The sequence below is a fragment of the Apus apus genome, chromosome 4 (assembly GCF_020740795.1).
Source record: "Apus apus isolate bApuApu2 chromosome 4, bApuApu2.pri.cur, whole genome shotgun sequence".
Taxonomy (NCBI): domain Eukaryota; kingdom Metazoa; phylum Chordata; class Aves; order Apodiformes; family Apodidae; genus Apus; species Apus apus.
The window spans coordinates 14,044,077-14,063,255 of record NC_067285.1 but is presented as its reverse complement, the minus strand read 5'-3'; the positions used below and the strand labels follow the sequence as shown (position 1 = coordinate 14,063,255).

General features: G+C 39.5%; 1 protein-coding gene across 11 annotated transcripts in view; it reads right to left on the bottom strand.

The window, feature by feature from the left end:
• Window positions 1-19,179, bottom strand: part of BTRC (beta-transducin repeat containing E3 ubiquitin protein ligase) — a 119,435-nt gene that overhangs the window by 39,524 nt on the left and 60,732 nt on the right. The gene's annotated exons all lie outside the window — the stretch shown is intronic.

The window sequence follows — 19,179 nt, the reverse complement described above, 5'->3', positions numbered from 1 at the left end:
TTAATCTAGTATTTGTATACTTGAAAACACACTGTTTGTATCTTATCATTTAGGAGGAGGAGTTTTGGGATCATGCCTGAAAAAACATATGCAAATTTCTGATACAAAATAAAATTAAACATCAAGAGAATTGAGTGTTTCCTACCACAGACCAAACTATCAAATGCACCATTCATATAGCCTGCTTTGATCGAGGGGTTAGAGCTCCCTCTAGCACTCTTGAGACAGAAGAGCCATAGATGGTAAGCTGTGATTATCTGGTCTCATACAAGGCAGTCTTGGGTTGTCCATAATTTTTATTTTATTTACTTTTTGCTGTAACATGAATAATTAAGAATATATCCACTACTTTATCAGAAATTCAGGAGAAATAACTGTCAGGAGAAATTCTCTCTATAGCTGCTTAAAAATACTCAGATTGCTATAATTAACTGATCTCTATTTTAAAACGTAATTTAGGACCAGCTGAAGGATTATCATGTCAGCTGTGTGTACAAAGTGAAATGTAGCAAGAAATTAAATGAAGAAGTTGTTGAAAATTTTCAGTTTTCGTGACATAAAAAAGTCTTGCAATCTCACCCTCCCTTGCAGCTGACAAACATCCCAATGAAGCTGACAGGTCGCCTGCAGTTGTGAATTACATGTTTCTATTTCAGCATTAAATATTGAGTAACTCTGCTTAAGTAAAACTCAAAAGGTATAACTCTGCTGAGTTCTGCACAACACTGAAGACAGAGAAACATCTCCTGACAGAAGCAGCGTCAGCCCTTTTTAATCACAGGTTATTACTTATTAATTCTTGATACACTGAAAGCTGGCAGCACAATATAGAAATGAGAAAGGAAAATGGAAGGCAAGTCTTTTGAGTTTCACTCCTAACTCTCCCACTGCCTTCTTGCCCTGCCATAGGCAAGCCACTCCTTTCTATTTCACAGGTCTGTTGGTTAAACAGATGCATCCTAACACACTTCACACACAGGCAAAGCACGGCTTAGTGCTGGGAAAGTCTTCGGGAGGCCTCTGCACAAAAGGTGCTCAGTGAGGGCAATGTCAGCAGTCGACACCACACCACACTCTACATGAGTGCAAACTTTCCCTCAAGCGCTGGCAAACACATTTGTCACTTAAGAACTAAACAAAACTGACTTATTAGAAAGGGCACAATCTTAACTTTGCCTATTAGAAAAAAGGCAGCTGCACTAAGCATTTCAGTAGCCTTCCAAAGCAGGATCGAGTGCATTAAGAAAAAATTTTCACCTTGAGTTTTCTCAAACTGAGCCACAGCATCCAAATACCACTTCTAAAAATCAGTAGAAACGTGGAAACAACTGGCACACCCTGAAGGTAAGCACCCGCGGGAGAGTGCACTTCAGTTAAGTTCCTTTACTCATCACAGTAATTTCAGTATGTAACCACCAGGGGACTTCTAAACATTGCCTGGATTTAGAAGTTTGCAATTTTAATATCAGAATGTGACAGAAACCAAGAAATACAATAGGATGTGTTAGGCTATCCACAGATATGTTTTCACATCTCTGACAAGTCCAGTAAGAAAGACTAGAAGTAACTAGACCCGAGTAGATGACAGAAGCACCTGACAAAAACTTCCAAGCATTGCCCACCAGTATCCCTCAGTCCTGGTTGACAGCTGTCCTTGCCATTCTGGGCCCGAACTCTGTACACAGTCCTGCTGCTGCACCCAAATCCTAACACACAGACCTCCCCTCCTGTGGTACAGATGGCATCCAAGGCTGTTCCCTTTATCCCCTTAAGAGGACTTGGAAAAAAGCACTGGCAACAACTTCTCTCTCCCTACACCTCTCACATGCAGCAGGAGAGGATTACAGTCCAATATCTGACCTGTGCAGCAGGAGCAAAAGGACACCTGAAGTGATAGCAAGACCTCCACAGCTGCAGATCTGTTAGTGATGCTGGCAACACTCAGCTGTGTGCCTCTTTGGGCTGACACTGCAGTCCACCTGTTCTCCCCTCCATCTCCAAATACTTGTGGCTTGGATATGAACCAGAGACAGGTAAGAGAGAGGTTATGCTGACCGAACTGCATAAAGACTTGGTATCGGCAGTACACATACACATGACCAAGTACTAAAACTTTTGAGATCTCTGAGCATTTTTGTGCATTAGAAGCAATGTATCTCCCATCTTCATTAAGGAAGCAGTTTCCAGCTGTTGTTTTTGTGCCTTCGGTACTTCCTGACTTCAGAACTTAATGAAATCCTCAGTGCTACCTTAGGAGGTAAAGGGAGGTAGCAATGGAGGTTAACTGAGACTAATGAATTCAATATTGACCCTGCTCTGAGCAGAAGGCTGGACCTCCTGAGGTCTCTTTCAATCTAAGAGACTCCGTATTTCCAACCTCATAGTCAAAGCTTATCTACACCTCCCAGGCTTTTGGAGATAAAAGCTATTTAGATTTTGACTGAAGCCAAGTTAGAGTTGTCTGATGTTGATATATGTCATCATAAGCAAAATCTGAAATTCCTTTTAGAAGATGCTGTATAGAGAATTATTATTTTAAAGGCTTCCCAACTCTGAGCTTCATAAGTTTTGATGTTGTTCTATCATTCATTCTTGTAGCAACCAATACCAGGTTCTTAACAGCACTACAGACATGCCTTCTCTCTGGCTTTCAAGTTGAGAGCATGTAGTAATCAAGGGGCCTTTTTGCACATCCAATCCTGACTTTCATTTCCATCCCTCCAACTACATACATTTTTTCAAAAACTGTTGATTTTGTTATGATGCATGTGTTCTCTAAGAACTGCAACTGATTCTCTCAAAAAATTATTAAATTCCAAACTTACCTTCACTTATTACCTGAATCAAATTCAAAACTCAGGTCCCAAACAACAATTTAATTGACTGTGATGCCTAATAGTCTGCAGCCTTCTAAATCAAATCTCAAAATACTACCACTATAACCCACCTCAGAACTATCTGCAATTAGAAATTATGTTCCAGAACAGGGCTGCCAGACCTAACTTAACATGGCAGGAGAACAACCTGATTCAACTCTGTAGTTCACAAAATTTTGTAAAATCCAGTGACGTGAAAGAAAACAACACATGCACGTAACTGGCATTAAGCTGCAGTTTTTATTACCCACAATAAAAGACTTATAAGGAAGGTTTTCTTGTCAGAAAGAGGGCTTTCTTTGCTGCAAAATTACAAGTCTTACTTAATTAACAGTCTTTTTTTTTTAATTATGGTTAAGTATTTTTCACTTTTATCTTCTTCTAAATGAATGTTCATCTAAGCACAAAAGCTATTGCTTAAATTGACAGGAGTGGGGTCAGAAAAAACAATGCTGAAATATTTTAATCATCGTGTATTTTAACTAAATTCTCAGTTTGTGGTCACTGTTCAAAGGTTTCATTTTGTGTTGAGAAGCATCAGGAGGATCTCAGACTTTATGGATATGAGAAGAGAGTTAAATCTGAACCTGTGCACACAAGTAGGACAGACCTATCATATTTCACAAACTTGGGGCATCACAAAGGCAAGTTTGCCTATTGGACACAGGACCCAAACAGCACTGCTACATACAGCACCCATTTCGTTCCCTAATTTCAAACTACTCCATGAGCTGAGCAGGTAAGGACCACTTGTCTGTCGAGATTCACTACTACAGCAAAACAAGTAATTGCAGCTACTTTGAATACTATTTTCAGGTCTGCGAGAGGAGCTACTTGGTTGCTCATTTTTAATTTTCTGTAACAATAAGGTTCAGCAAGGTATGCAGTGAGTACTGCTGTCTGTCTCCAACTCCAGCCTCAATTATGCTGTCAGTCACATGCAACAAGGGACTGCCTGCCTTGTTGAAGTTATCTTGGATATGAGCTTCCACAGGCAGACTAATTCAAATCTGTTTTTGTAAATTACAGATTGCGTTAAATATACATGAAGGAAAATAAGGAACCGTTTCTTTTACTGCACAACATGAGTTATTTCCCATTCTGGGTTCCCTCCGAGAAAACTCTAAATTTTAAAACCTGTCCAATTAGTGGCAGTGACTACTGGTGAGACCTACTCTAGTCAAGCAGCAGTATTTGCTGAGTACTGCAAAAGGCAGGACAGCGTTCCAAGAGAACGAAGGGACCAGGATACCTGACAATAACAAGGAGGAGCATCCAATTGTTTACCCAAGCTTCCTTTTCTTTTCAGAAGAAATACAGGTGGTGTCACTGCCTTGATATGACAGTTAAACCAGAAACTTTGCATCAGCCAGAAGTATTACATCTTTGCATGTACATAAGACTGAGTGTTAATAGCTGCAGTACAGTTTAGGACAACAATTTGATAATTTCTGTGTAAAAGAGAGTGGTCAGAAAAATAAAGAATAGTAAATTCCTCCTAGAAAACAAACTCCTCAACAACAAAAGCTTAAATATCTTCACTGTTTCTCCTCCCGCATTTCTTAAATTAAGCCACTCCCCAAGGATCATTAAATTTATCCTAATAAAACAGAGAGGCTATGACTGCTGTCTAAAAATACTGGGGATAAACACCAAAAAGGGAAAAGTAACAATTAAAACAAAAGGAAGAAACAAGCCAAAGAACCAACGATACGATCTTTCCATGAACAAGCTAGCTTGGAAACTCAGAGAGGATTTCCAATCGTTAAAACAATCAGGTTCTGGAATCATCTTCTGAAGGAAACAGAAGGGGGAAAAAAGACCTCAGACCAGCCTTTAATTGGTTGTAAGATGAAACTCAGCAAATTCACTAAAGGGACAAAATAGTATCTGCAAGAGCAAGAGGCTGGAAACAGTGATTTGTGAGGTCTCAGAAGGAGAACGACACAGACCAGGCAATGTCTTGTTCTGAAGGAGGACATATGTCATCTTAAAGCTTAAGGTATACTTGAGAGGGCACAGATGCAAACTTTTTGACTGGTAACTGAGCAAAATTACTTTTGATGAGCAGAGAACACTGATGTGACTGTGGGCTCCACTCTCTTAAATGTACAAAGGCAGGGCTTCGTTCCTCTATCATGGGTGACAGGCAAATGCTTCAGCCAGAAAAAGAGATGTCGATTTTCAGTCTGGCATGTGCCCAATGAGCTTGTGCAGACCTGAGATTTATGAAATGTACAACTGAGTTCCGTATGACACAGAGGAACACTATTTATTCTGGTATGGTTTTATCCATCTGTCTCAGCTCCAGAAGACTCATAGGTAGGTAACTTCAGGCTGCCCTGAGACTATATATTCACTGTGTCTGTAGCTAGTTCAACAGGATAACCCTCATGGTCTCTGATGCATTTCTAACAAATGTATTACATGGGAACAGAGAATATCTCTTTTCACACCTTCATTGCTTCCAGGTAAACTCTCATGGGACCTGGAGCAAACCTTTAAGCTGTTCATTCATGTCATGTCTGAATGCTAGATGAAGATAAGATCCAGATGTTAGCAATGCAAGTGACCTTAGAGTCCCTGATGTGGAGGCCCTTTTGCTGGAGGTGTTACCTTCAAGTCACCACTGATTGGTAAGATCAGGCTATGACCTGCTGGGCAGTCAGCTGTTGTGACTATGAACTCCATTGTCTCCAGGAACAATAATCTGTTATCTCCATAATTGGAAGCAAAGACACATGGCTGATTTCAACATTATTGCTGTCTTCTGCTAGCTTCTACCTTTAACTGACCAGCTATCTGGGTATAGGGTGCAATGGCTATCTGCTTTCTTGGGTCCACAAAGAGGAAAAACTAAGACAGGTACCATCTGGAGCCTGGTATGATTCCAAGTAAATTCTTACAAGCAACAGGATCAGAACAGGTCCTGCCAGTTGATGGTGATCTATTTTGAGAGACAGAATGATGAAGGCAAGTATGCAACCTCCAGACAGACTATTTACTTTGAGTCACTTCAGGTCCCATGTAAGATTAGTTGTTTAGTTCAGTATCAGAAAAGTCTGCAGGTAAATGTGCCTCCATCTGAGGACAAGATTTGGAGCCTGTTTATCTGGGTTTTCATATTAGAAGGCATTCTAAGTGCCAGCACTTGATCCAAAGAAGTTACAAAGGTGACAAATGGTCAGAAATTAAGTAAACCAAGGTTAAGACATCAAGTTCACCAATGAGAACTGTTTTATTCTATTAGACATTATTGAAGGAGATGAGATTGCAGACTCAACAGCGCTGCTCCCATTTTCCACCTGATAATTTATTTATTCAAACTATAAATTTACATTTCTCTGGCTCCACCTTCATGAGAACTACAAGGTATATTTTAGGGACTAGTACCTTAATATTTGTATTGATTTCATTAGTACAGCAAAGGTTTTATAACCTCTCTAAAGACAAATGACATTCTCTAATAAATGTTTAGCTATCAAAACCTTAATAAGTAAACTTGCAAAATTATTTGTCTTTAAAGAAATGTTCTCCTTCTGTTTTTATATAATTCACAAAAAGTTTCATGCACTTACATTTTATAGATCAAATATGCATTTCATTACTTGAGAAACAAAGTTAGTGTATCACATGTTGACTCATACAGTGCATATGAAAACAGGACAGTTAAAATAAAGTTAAAACTTTGAGTCTTCCAAACTTTGAAGTGTTTCACCTATAAAAATACACTACTGTAATTTTTAAGTGTGGAAGGATTCCTGGGTAATAGAATATTGATAATACAGCTGGAAAAAAAATGATACAAACCCTCTAGAAAGGTGAGACTTGCTATCACTTTTTTTTTTTTTTAAATAATCTTTTAAGTTAAATTGAGTCTGAAAATTGTGATTCAGTTCAAGTTTTTGGTTTTTTTTAAAAAGAGAAATGTTAAAGAAAATGTTGCTGGTGTTCTGTCAATAGCTAGTAAATAGTTTGCTAACCCTCACAGAGCAAAAAAATGGATAATTGGAATAAGTGTAGAGTTCACCTAGAGGTAGGAAAATTCTAAAATATAACACAAACAGGCTTGGTTTTGGCCTCACCAACAGTATTTAGGAAGGCTTTTAGTGTGCTGGACAAAGCATATATATTTTAGAAGTGCAGAGGTATAGAATCCATGGAGTGTAGCATTCTGCTTGGCCCATTACAGCAGAAACGCTTTGGAGACTTTTGTTACTTCAACACGGTCTGGGCGTGTGTGTAGTTGCCTGAGCATTTGTTTCTAGCAATGTGTTCACTGAGGTTGTGGGAGCTATTTGAAAGCTACTGGGCAGGGTGAGAGCAAGGGAAAGGTTCTGGGAAAATTCTTCCCATATAGGCTCTATTTACTTAATGATTTTCTTTACTAGATCCAAACTAGGCTGGTTTGTCCACACAACTTGCCCTGCAGCCGTTTGTACAAGGATTCTGGGTAGCTTACTCAAAGATGAAAGCTGCCTCTCTACAGAGGAGTCCTGGCTGGTACATGATCTCTTTAGATGGCAGAAGCCAGTAAGGCTGTAACCTTCTCAGAGCACATACAACATCATCTGAGAACCTGGCTGTACATCAAAGCCTTCGTGGTGGCCTCAGGCTCTTGCTAGCTTTACAGAAGTAGGTATATTGCTCTGTGGGGTTCCCTTTTATGTCAGTGCTGATGTTCACAAAGTTACATTCACACAATGAGTATTTTAGAGAGTCTGACAAAGAGGTGATGGTTATTGAACTTCTGATGAGAATCAGTGAAACTTCAGAAAGCAAGCACATATCTGTGAAAGATGAACTTGCAGTTATAGCCAAAGAGCAGACTGTCAGTAGAGTGAAGAGGACAACTTGTACTCCTGGTTCTCCTCAGGTTTTGGTCTGAGCCTCGCTAAGATGTCCCATTTCTCCTGAGATACTGTGCAGCTACTTTGCAGGGCACTGCTGAGTTGTTGTTCCCTAAACCAACTATGAACCTCAGGGAGAAGACACTAAGTCGTAATACCCTACATACAGCTCGGATTCTGAAAGATGTTACAGAAAAACTTCAGAGTAATCAGGCAAAAAAGGTGAAGCCAAACACTCCAGGGAATGAAGTTTCCCTCAGCTAGGAAGTGAATGTCCCCCAGTCTCAAAGCAGCTCTCAGACTGAAGAGAAGGGGTCAGAAGAGTCGCATATGGGGTGGAAAGAGAGAAGCAGGAAAACTACACTGAGAAAATGTAAAATACAGAAAAATGAATATGAAAATGCAAAACATTTCAAATTAAATTTAAATAAAATAGGATCCAGTAAAAAACCAAAAACTTCTAACACTGATAAAATCATCCAGTGGCAAAAGCCAACCAGGAAAAAGAACAAAATTATTTTATTGGTTAAAAAAATTAAGATTAGCTGTATGTTCATTTTAACATGTATGTAAACATTAACAATCCTTAGGATGCCTATTAATTCACATGTGGCATATTTACACTATTTATGATATCATGCCCCGTGCTGGGACATCCCTATTACAGAGTCATGGTGGTGGCTCCATACTTAAGGTGCATTTTCCAACACATCACCTTTTTCCTGCTATTTTCTTGCAGTTAGATTACTTTGGGGCAAGAATTTACCATTCGGTTTCAGCCCACATGGGAATCTTTTTCGAAACTGACAAACTGATTTAAGCAGCTGTGGAATAATTGACTAGCTTTTGTCTTTTATTAAAGGAGAACAAAGAGCTCTGAGAGCTTTTGGTGTTTTATGCAACAAGAAGAACGCTGGCTTAGATAGTGTCCACTTTTGTTTAAGACTTCCCCCTTGCCTCCCATAAGGACCATATTTGATTGCAAATTCAACTGCAACCATTGGCAAGTGCATCCTGCCCAAGATACATGGCTTTTAAAAATGCAGATGGAACTGGGGAGAGAGGAGGTGTCGGAGGAACAAAGCCCAAATCAAAACTGGATGCATATAAACAAAAAGAATGCTTAAGTACAAAACATGCTTCAGCTGATACCATGTTTCCAGATCCCCAAATGTCTAACGAGGAAATGTTAAGCAGCATTGTGCCCTTTTACAGATGGAAGAACTGAGATGGAAAAGCAGAATATGACAAAGACAAAAGATGTCACCAAATCTGGAGCCATAATTCCTAATCTGATACTCCTCTTGTGAGGCCTCATTGCTTACTAAAATAAACTATTTCCTCCTTAGATTTCAGTTGCAAAAGTAACTTTGAACTTCTTCTGAGAAAAAGGAATGCTGTGAGTCCAGCCTGCGCCCCAGAAAACACTGGAAGGATTAATTAAGGTTTGTGAAGCACTCAAACTACAGGGGAAATCCCCAGGAGGAAGTTTGTATTTCCATATTTTGACCAGGGCTTAAAAGGCATGTAATAAATACAGCCCTGGGCACAGAACAAACAGCACAAATAAAATAAAATCCTGAACAGTTTTTTGTTAAGTGAATACAGTTCATCCCACACACCAAACTTTATTTGTGCCTCAGGCTGCAGGGAAGAAGACAAATCAGACCACGGCCAAAATAAAATTTAACTTCAAATGGTTAAATAGTAGCAAAGTTTTAAAAACATTCCTTTCTTACAAAGGAAAATATTAGACACCTTAACAGGCAGAACTGCAAGCTCCGCTCATGATTATACTAGAAATACAACTGGTTTAGATAGCATGAAAGGTCTGTGATTTGTCAGATTAACTTCTATGCAGAGATGCAATGTCTTAAAAGCTAGAAAAGTATGGGATTATCGCAACTACTCATTTTAAAGGGAGGGAGGGGGAAGAGGATACATGACTGTTAAAAAGTAAGGAAGGTCAAAATACTACAGTAAGCAAAGGCAGTGCCTAGAACTAAAAACCAAAAAACCTAACCTCACCCACACAAGCTTTTTTAGCTCAACTGTCTACTGCTACCTGCCTAAAAGTAAGTAACAAAGCTGATGGGTGTGTGTGAGCTTACAGCAGAGCCACACGAGCAGATGTGGTTTGCTGGGTGCAGAGCGCTGGCTTCTCTTGCAAACTGTTAAGCTTTTACTTGCTTTTCAGTATCAAAAAGTGGAATATCTGTACGTGAAGAGAGCCTGTGTTCTGATTATAAAAATGGAAGAGAAGTAGCACAGACACCATGCACAGAATGATGAAGACTCACTCCCCAACCATTACAATTTTTTGGGGAATTATGGGGAAGGTAAAAGTAATGCCTGAAAAACAAAATGCAGAGGAACCACGTTAATCAGCAGTAGCTGGATTTCCATGCACTGCAAACTTTAATACCATTTCATAGTATTTCTTATTGTCCTTCCCAGAAAACACTCCCTAATATAATTCTTTTCCCCACATTATTTTTCCTCTTACAAAAATACCAGTTTTCTTAGTACTGGTATTAAGATCTAAAAGTCGTTAATTCCCATTTCTATTTTTGGGATATACTTGAGAAAATTATGATTTTGTCAGACCTCTAGGGAGAAAAAATCAAGTCCATCTTCTTAGTAATTACAACAGCCAAATCTTTCAAATTATGATTTCTTGTTGATAAGTGAATAAACTGAAAAACATTGGTGCAAAAAAAACCCCATCAACAAAAAAACCCAACCAAAACCAAAACAACAAAAAGGAAATCAACACAGTATTTGATCTCTCCTCTTATTTTTTGCTGCTGAAAGCCACATGGCATGCACAGTATTTTTAACTGAGGAGTCTGATTTCAAATATATGCCAAGGAATCTTATTTCAAATATATACTAAATAAGGAGGGGAGTAATAAAACAGGCAGTCCCTTACTCTAATTTTATCCATCTCCCTTGTCTTCTTTCCTTGATGCAGTGAAACTTTAAATCCAACACCAAACCCTGTTTCTCTCTCTCTCTCTTTTTTTTTTTTTGTAAACAGTGATCAACATTTTCCTAAATGACCCCCGAAAGGACCTACTTTGAAACTACTCATTAGTAACAGCCACGTTTGCAATATTAACCTGGATGTGGCTGTTTATTAAGATCTTTTAAGGGGTTTAGAATGAAGACACACTGCCGGTGTACAGGGAGCACAGAAGGGGTAATTTAAAACCCATGTTTTTCCTCCCCCTCACCGAAAACATGCCCAGCATTGTGCAGCTGTGCTGCCAGCTTCATCACTCCCTCCATCTCCACTCTTGCTAATTAAAAGGTTGATCACAGAACAATGCTCTTCTCATTAATTTCGGCTTTCTGATTGGGCAGGATTCCCGCTCGCTCCGCCTGATCTTTTCCACGCTGCTGAAGTTAATGTGACAGGAGCCCGAAGATGGATTACCCGCTGCCATATTGCCCATCACCTCCAATCAGCAGCTATCTGGGTAAACTGATTGTTCTAATTTGCTCTCATTATTTTTACAATATCAGGAGAAAATAACGCACACAGCTCACTGTCAAAGCCGTGAAAATCAGCCATTAGTTAAACCCAGACACTGAGTGGCTTTATTAGAAGCACTGCAGTTTATTGATGCAGCTTCGGTAAACTAAGATAATACCTGCCCTCTTTAAACACTTTTTGGGGCTTATTTATGTTGAAAGAAAATATTTATTAGGATACTTGTGGCAATGCTTGCAGTCTCGGTCTGTTATCTTGATATGCTGGCAAACAACGAAGATTAAGAACAATGGAGGCTTGACTTCCACATAAAGAAGGGCAAAACATGCAGCATTATCAGCATGGCAGCTGACTGCACATCTCAGCTACTGTTTTACAGTTTAAATAAAAATCATCTCAGTACCAATATGACATGTGAATATGTAAATACACACCAAAATTGCATAAAATATGGTACTACCATAAAGACAAACGCAGTACAGGCGTAACTGTGAGCTGTATGTACAAGGTCAACAACTTAGGTTCGTTTTTATTTTTTATTTTTTTGCTAAGCAAAGGAGCCTGTGTAGCTCAGCATCAAAACATAAGGATTGAGAGCAGGAGCTCCAATTGATAAAGGAAACTGTTTTGTACAGCTGGGAACTGCTTTTCCCCTACGAAAAAGCATTGTGCTGCCACAACTTGGGAATGAGTCAGAGCAGAAATGTCACTCCACACTGAAGCCTCACAGGATCCCATAGCTAAGAAATGAATGAAGTATTGTTAGCATTATGAAGTCAGGCATTTTTACATTGCAGCAGTGCTAAGAACTACACTGAAAATCCTGGACCTCTGACAGTCTCAATGCTGGATATAAAAGGATGTACATCGTTTTGCCTGCTGCCTATTTACATCTCAGCAAAGGGAAATGCTAAATAGAGGGGTTAACAGAAATACGCTACCTTAAATCTTGCTAAACATAAACCTTAAGCTAGTGCCTATGATGTTGTAACTCGCAATGTGCTCTAAGAGTGACAGGCAGAGTGCAGCAGACTGATTTTACTTTTAAATAATATCTAAATTAGATTAGTTCTTTGCGTAGATCTGCATGAACCAGAGGGGACATTCATCATTGTGCCAAAAAAGTTAAATTCACTGGGGTATGCTCAAAGTGAATGGTTCTAGACCTACATTTTATTTCTCAGACACATCATCAAGATGCTGTGCCAATATGCATGAAGCCAGCTTGGAGCTGCAAGAAAGACAACAGGAGAGTAACTGGATACCAGAAAAGGTTTAATTTCTCCCTTTGTAGATTATTAATTGCGTGGGACAAGATCCATGGTTTCTCTGTCTTGTAAGCACAGAACATCCCTTTCAATACTCAAGCCTCTTTTTTAATATTTAAATAGCTTAAATATAAGGAAGTGTAGTCTCCTCCCTCGCCCTCCAGAACAGACGTAATTCCAGTTCCCCCTCCTCCTCTTGCTGTAGTTTAAATCACTACAATTTTCATTACTGCTTTTTTAATATTTTTAAATCGTCATCAGCTAGACCCTTGCATTTGGGGGTTGATTTTTCCTCCCTCCTAGAAAAGCCACATCCCAGCTTTGTTTGGTATCTCTTTTGACCCTTGCTAATGTTTTTCTCTTGGAGGGGCGTGCCATGCTTTTCTCCTTAAAATTCCTGCACTGAAAGACTGCACCACACTACACTCCAACAAAACGTGCTGATGGCACAAATTACAAGCCCCCAGCCGAACACTCCAGCCCCCACCATTCGGGCAGATTTATGTGGGCTCTTGCCGACGTTATTACAAGTCAGAGTTTATTGGGAAATTGTTACATTATGCGGAGTGTCTAACAAATTGCTTATGCTGCTATAATTGGATTACAACAGCCGCTTGCTCCCACCGGTAAGATTAGGCAAGTAGGACTCCTGCCGATCTCTGAGCGTTAGCAGTAATTTTATTTGCCTTGCCTCTCTCTTTCCTAACAACATGCCTCTTTCCCTGCCAGCTGTCTGCTGAAAAGGCACAGGCTTGTTCCTTGGCCCTAACAATGCAATTACAGCCCTGCAGATCGCACTGTTTGTGCATTAAGTACAGAGCCAAAACGAGGCGAATTGATCGTTTGACTTTTGGAGGAGCCATGTGATCTCTGCGTGCGGGTGATCCGGCACGCATGGCTGGGCAGTGCTGCAGCACCGCCTGATGATGAACTCGCTGCACACCATCTCCCCTCCCCTGGCCTCTCCTAACAGCAAAGACGTTGGAGTCTACCCCACCTTAACCCCAACTGATCCACAAAAAAGGCTCATTTTTAGCAACTCTCTTGCTAAGCTAAACTCAGAACTCATTCTGCCTTCTGAGTGTGGCACTTGGTCACCACAATGGCTTCTCTGCAGTGGGTTACAGTACGAAATGAGTATTCCACACCACAAGCTTTAGCGCAAGAATTGTTTTTCAAACAACTTTTTCAACTCTTGCATTTGAAAAATAATTAAGACACATCTAGTTAATGTCACAATTATGGTATCTGTATTCTCTACCATCTGAGGGTACTGCCACCGCAGATAACCACATAAGAAGTGATGCTTCTCTTGATGTTTGCCACCATTTAAAGTTACCAACTACCTGGATTCCAAACTGTTTAACATTTCCAGCACAAAGATCCTGAAGTACTTTGTAAGTGCAAGTCCAGATTGTTTGATAACTTTTATCCTGGTGAACACTCCTTACAAGCGTAATGTGACAGGATCTTAGACCTCAAGGCTGTAATTCTTTATGCAGAGTATCAATCACCAAACCGGCGAACACTTGGAGTGGAGCTAACTACAGCATGTGACACTACACACAATACAGGTGCAGAGAAATTTTGATTAAGGATGCCAGGTCAAGTTCTAAATTTTAGAAGAGTTCTCTTACAGCTATCTAAATTGTCAGTATACAGAGAGGATACCAAGATGATCCAGATTAGGAAGGACCTCAGGAGTTCTCCAGCCCAATCTCCTGCTTTAAGCAGGATGCATTATGAGGCCAAACCAGGTAACCTGGTCTTGAAAACCTCCAAAGATGGAGGCTGCAGAGCATCTGCAAGCAACCTGTTTCCATTGGCTGTCATCACCATGAAGAAATTTTACCTTATAGCCAGTCAAAACTGGGAAGGAGTTTCTAAGATGTGTGGGAGCCCTTTCAGTAGTTACTGAACTCAACTTGACAGCTAATGCAATTTGCTTTCTTGAGATCCCAATTCCAGGGCTCCAAAAAGTAAAAACAGCTCAACTGAGTTGATTGAACTCGGGAAATTATTCTTTCCATCAAGACTTTGTGTATCAACTTGACCATCCTTACTGCAGAGCTTTGAACTCCAGAATACACTGAAAGATTCTCAGCATTTATGAGTTAACTATTAATATTTCTTCATAGTAACTTTTGCATTTAAAAAAACAAAGGGTCATTCTTTTTTAGTTCATGGCTTCAATGACACACAAAGTAATTTTGGGTGATAAAAGCAGAGATGACAACCACTCCACAATGTTTGCATAACTGAAGACTAAAGAAGCCTGTTTACATGTAGTTTAACACTCAAAAGAAACTCTGAACAGCTGAAATGCCTTATAAATAGCTTAGACCCAGAGGAAGTGCAAACGTCTGCATTGTGAATTGTAGATCTTAATTACAGACAATGGCTGATACAGAAAGTAGCACGGAAAAAAAAAAAAAAGTGAAACAGTTGCACTGTTCATGGTTGGCAATAATTCTTCAGGAAAATATTTACTATCAATCAGTTATGAGAAAAGGGACTCTGCGCTCATAAAACAGCACGTTGCTTCTCATACCAGGACCATTTTGCTTCAGCATAATCTGAATTTAAACAGCTTGTTTCCTGCGGATATAATTTTGGAAATAAATAAAACAAGTCTATCAAAATCTGGAGAATGTGTATGGTGGGGTGGGGGGAGCAAGAATATCACATTTCTTTCTCAGTCATTTGCAAAGAGGTTATTAGACCAAGGGGAAGCTAAAGCATAGAGATTGTCTTGACCTAAATATATATATATATATTAAAATTCACAATTAACATAAAAGTAGACCTATTACTAAGAAAAGATCATCAACATTAGGTCAAAGCTTTTAAATAAAACTCTGATGCTGTTTTCTACTTGTCCTGTCTACATACTGAGAATTCAGTTTCAAAGGACCTTTTGAACATTAAGTAATCCCAGCAATGTCCCTGCAACAACCCATGTTCACACAACCCCCTTTTTACAGAGAATACGTACAACAGTAGAGTAAAATGACATGCTTAAATCTCTATCAGACAGCCTTTCTCCAGTTTGCAATGTCCTCAAAAACTGCCATCCCAGAGAAAGGTATTACCAGGCCACAAAAAGGGATGCTGCTATGAAGGGGTTTGGAGCTGGAAGCCCCTCTGCCTCATTACACAGAAGCTTAACAAGAAAAATTATGATATGGAGGCTTTCTCATTAAAACAGTGGAAAGAATATCAGGAAATTAAATGTAACTTGTCAAATAATATTTGCTCATTATTAAATTCCTCTAATTTCAATCTCAAGGACTGAAAAAGCTTCAAAAGCACTGGAAAACTATGCATTATTTGAAGATATACCACAGGAGAACTCTAAGTTGGTTGTGTTGTTCATGATAAGTAAATGCAGGGACACTCTCAGGGAAGAGGAGCCATCAATCTGTGACATAAAGGGACTTGAGAGTACAAGAGGGACACTTCAGATCAATTTGTCCTACTGCCAACTGGAACATCTAGCCTGGAACCCTAAATGTTTGTTTATTAAAGAGTACTCATGGTTTCTCCTTTGAATTAATAGACAAATTCTCAACTCAATGTTATTATTGTGCAGATTATTTTATTCTAAAAATTTGGAAGTAGTGATGCAGACAGAACTAACAAAAGAAGGTAAATTACAAACTACTTCCACCCACTCCTTGCTTTAGCAGAATCATCCTTGAATGTAAAATGTGTAGCTATAGCTTAATAAAACTATGCATCTTTGAAACAAAATTTCACATAGAATACTTGAAGTGCCAAGCCCTGTGTTCCCAAAATTGAGCAGAACATAGCTCTGTCTCCCTGTGCAGTACAGAAAGCTTGGTGAGCAGGCAGAACATCACTGCATGTATAAACAGGACTTTATATCCAAAGGTCAAAAAAGCATCACACAGTTACATTTCACATTACTGCAAGGAGAGTGTTACTTAGTTTCCTTTTTGAAGAGAAGCAAGAAAAGCCATCATGGCCACAGAGAATAAAATCACAGTGCTTAAAATAAAGGGTATAAACCCTTTCTAGATTCCTGGTTCAATCCTGTAATCACTGCAGAATGCACACTTAAAAGAATGATGCACAGCAGTGAAAGATTCCCTAGAAGACATAGGACGATTGAAGGAGACTGAGAAATCTCCAGGTTTGCTGGGACCTTAAAAAGCAGGATCAGTTTTCACAGGTGGGTAAGCAAGGAGTGGCCTGAAACAGAAGTCTAATTTTTCAAGGGTGGTGTCCTTGGCTGTATTTTTCTTCCTTCAATTTCACTTACCTCAGACAGAGGCAGGGAACCTCTTCCAGCTGCTGCTGAGCTCAGAACTAAGTAGAAACCTGGGAATGCTGCCTGCTATTTAGAAGGTGTCTTTGTGCTGTCTCTGTCAGGTATGCCATAGGGTGCCTATCTTTGGCATGTGTAGGAAAGAATTCAATGTGCAAAATGAAAGTGAGAATACTTCTTTATACAGCAGATACAGATGAGCTGGAACTGACTCCAGGAGTTCATAAACAGTAAAGACCTGTCTAATGAATACAGGAAATGGGAGCTGACTGTAGAACTCTGTGAGATCAGCTGTACACCAGTCTCTTGCTGGGAAAGAAAAGTGCACTTTGATCAGAACTTTGAATCAGAATTTCCATGAGCCTGGAAAGTGCAAAATTTAAGGGACTGCAAGTTAATAGCAAAACTAATACAGCCCACATTATGAAAGGGTGCAAAGGTAAGACCTCTGTTTGGAAAACAGGAATATATGTAATCCATCCAAGCAAAGACTCAGCCGAGGAGGCTGGAGACATATTGGAGCCTCTCCTACCGCACAGCAAATAGAGAATGTGAAGGTCACCACAGAAAGTAAGTAGCCCTGGATGCAGAACAGAAGAGAAACTTGTTTGCACACCCAGGAGCATCACAAGAATCCTAGTGACATACCAGATGCCAGGGGATTTTTAAGTGTGCCCCTCTCTAATTGAGGATGAAGCACACACCAACACCATTATCTGGCCTGAAGATACTGGCTTACAAAATATGGAACAAACAATAGGAACAGATGCTCATTTGGCCAGATTTCAATAAGCCTCATTAAAACCAAACTCCCTGTCCTTGGAGCTCAGGTTCATGCCACACTTCTACCTTATTTAAGCACCTAGCACCAATTCCTGAGAAAGCTGTACTATTGTGATTGCACACCACTAGTATCATAAGAAGAAACTCTCCCATAGACATTTTTTGGTTTCCACAGAGACAAATAGGAGGATTTATATATTTGTGTGTACACATATAGCAAAACACAATTTGAAATTACATTTCCTTTTTAAACACATTTGGTTAAATATACATCAGACCTGTTGATCACTCAAATGCCATGGGCAAAAAGATGCCAAAACATTAATGGAAAAAATCCCAAGGATGAAGAGAATCAATATTACAGATCACACAGGTGATACCTGAACATCACAAGATACAATTTTTAATTCAAGATCCTACCTCTTTAGTCAAAACATGAGTACACTTGAAACAATTTCTACTGCTCCTTCTTTGCTTCTATCCAGATATGCCCAAGTCTCACCAATCAAGTTTCAGAGGCCAAACACCAGAAAACCACAGCCAAGAACCAAACTCTAACATTAATCAGAACACAATATTCTAGTTTTATTTTAAATGCTTGAATAATAATAATTAACCCATAGGTTTCCAAGACAATGAGCTGCATAGTCAGACTAACATTGTAAAGACTGGGCAGACAAGGTTTCCCAACACAGACTTCCTTGAGTGGTCAGAAAGACACTGTTCCTATGTTACTCTCCATAATTGAAAATACATGTATGTAAGTTATAAACTTATTTTCCCTGCAACTTGCAAAGAATGCCAGTTGTTAAGTTAGCAAATTACTCTTTACTGTCCTGTACAGAAACATTCCTTCACAACAGAGCTGAATGGATGGACAGTGCTGCAGTCTGAAAAAAGGTATCTCAATATCGATGCATGAGGCCTTGAGGAAAGAGGGAGCAGCATGTGCAATGCCAGTCATCTTAAGCTAAGATGGTATTAAATATAAGCACTTTGTGCCAAGATTGGTAGCTTTTCTCAGAAGTGCTTGTCCACTGGAAGATGACCTGGTATGTCAAGCACAGTTTACAAGCACTAAGCCACCTGCAAGCACCATGACAGACTTTTCTGATGGCCAGTTCCCTGACAGGAAACAAAAGTTATGGGACATCCAAATTTCTCCAGCAAAATCTCAACAAACATTTAGCTGGGAAGTTATCTTAAAGGTCAATAAAGAGTGGGACCTGAAGGGACAAGGCACCTTTAACAATCATTCAAAGTTGGGAAAAAAAGGCCTTCAAGAAGATCAAGGAACAAATAACCGAAAGAGAAAACAGGCATTTGAGTGATCAGGTTTGTGGTGACAGAGAAGCAACAAAATGCCAGCTGGTTTTGGTAACAGATGGCTGCATGCACTGATCTGTCCTGCATGCCCATTCTAACTTCCCTTTCAGTGGAAATATGAGGCTCACACAAGGCTCAATGCATCCTTCAGGCAGCCTTTCCATACACACTGCATCACAGTTCAAATGTTTGCCATTCACCAACAGCCCTACATGCATGATCTTTTATTCTAATTACACAAATTTTAAGAAAAGAGAGTGGCTAAATGGCACCTTATCTTTTCAATCAC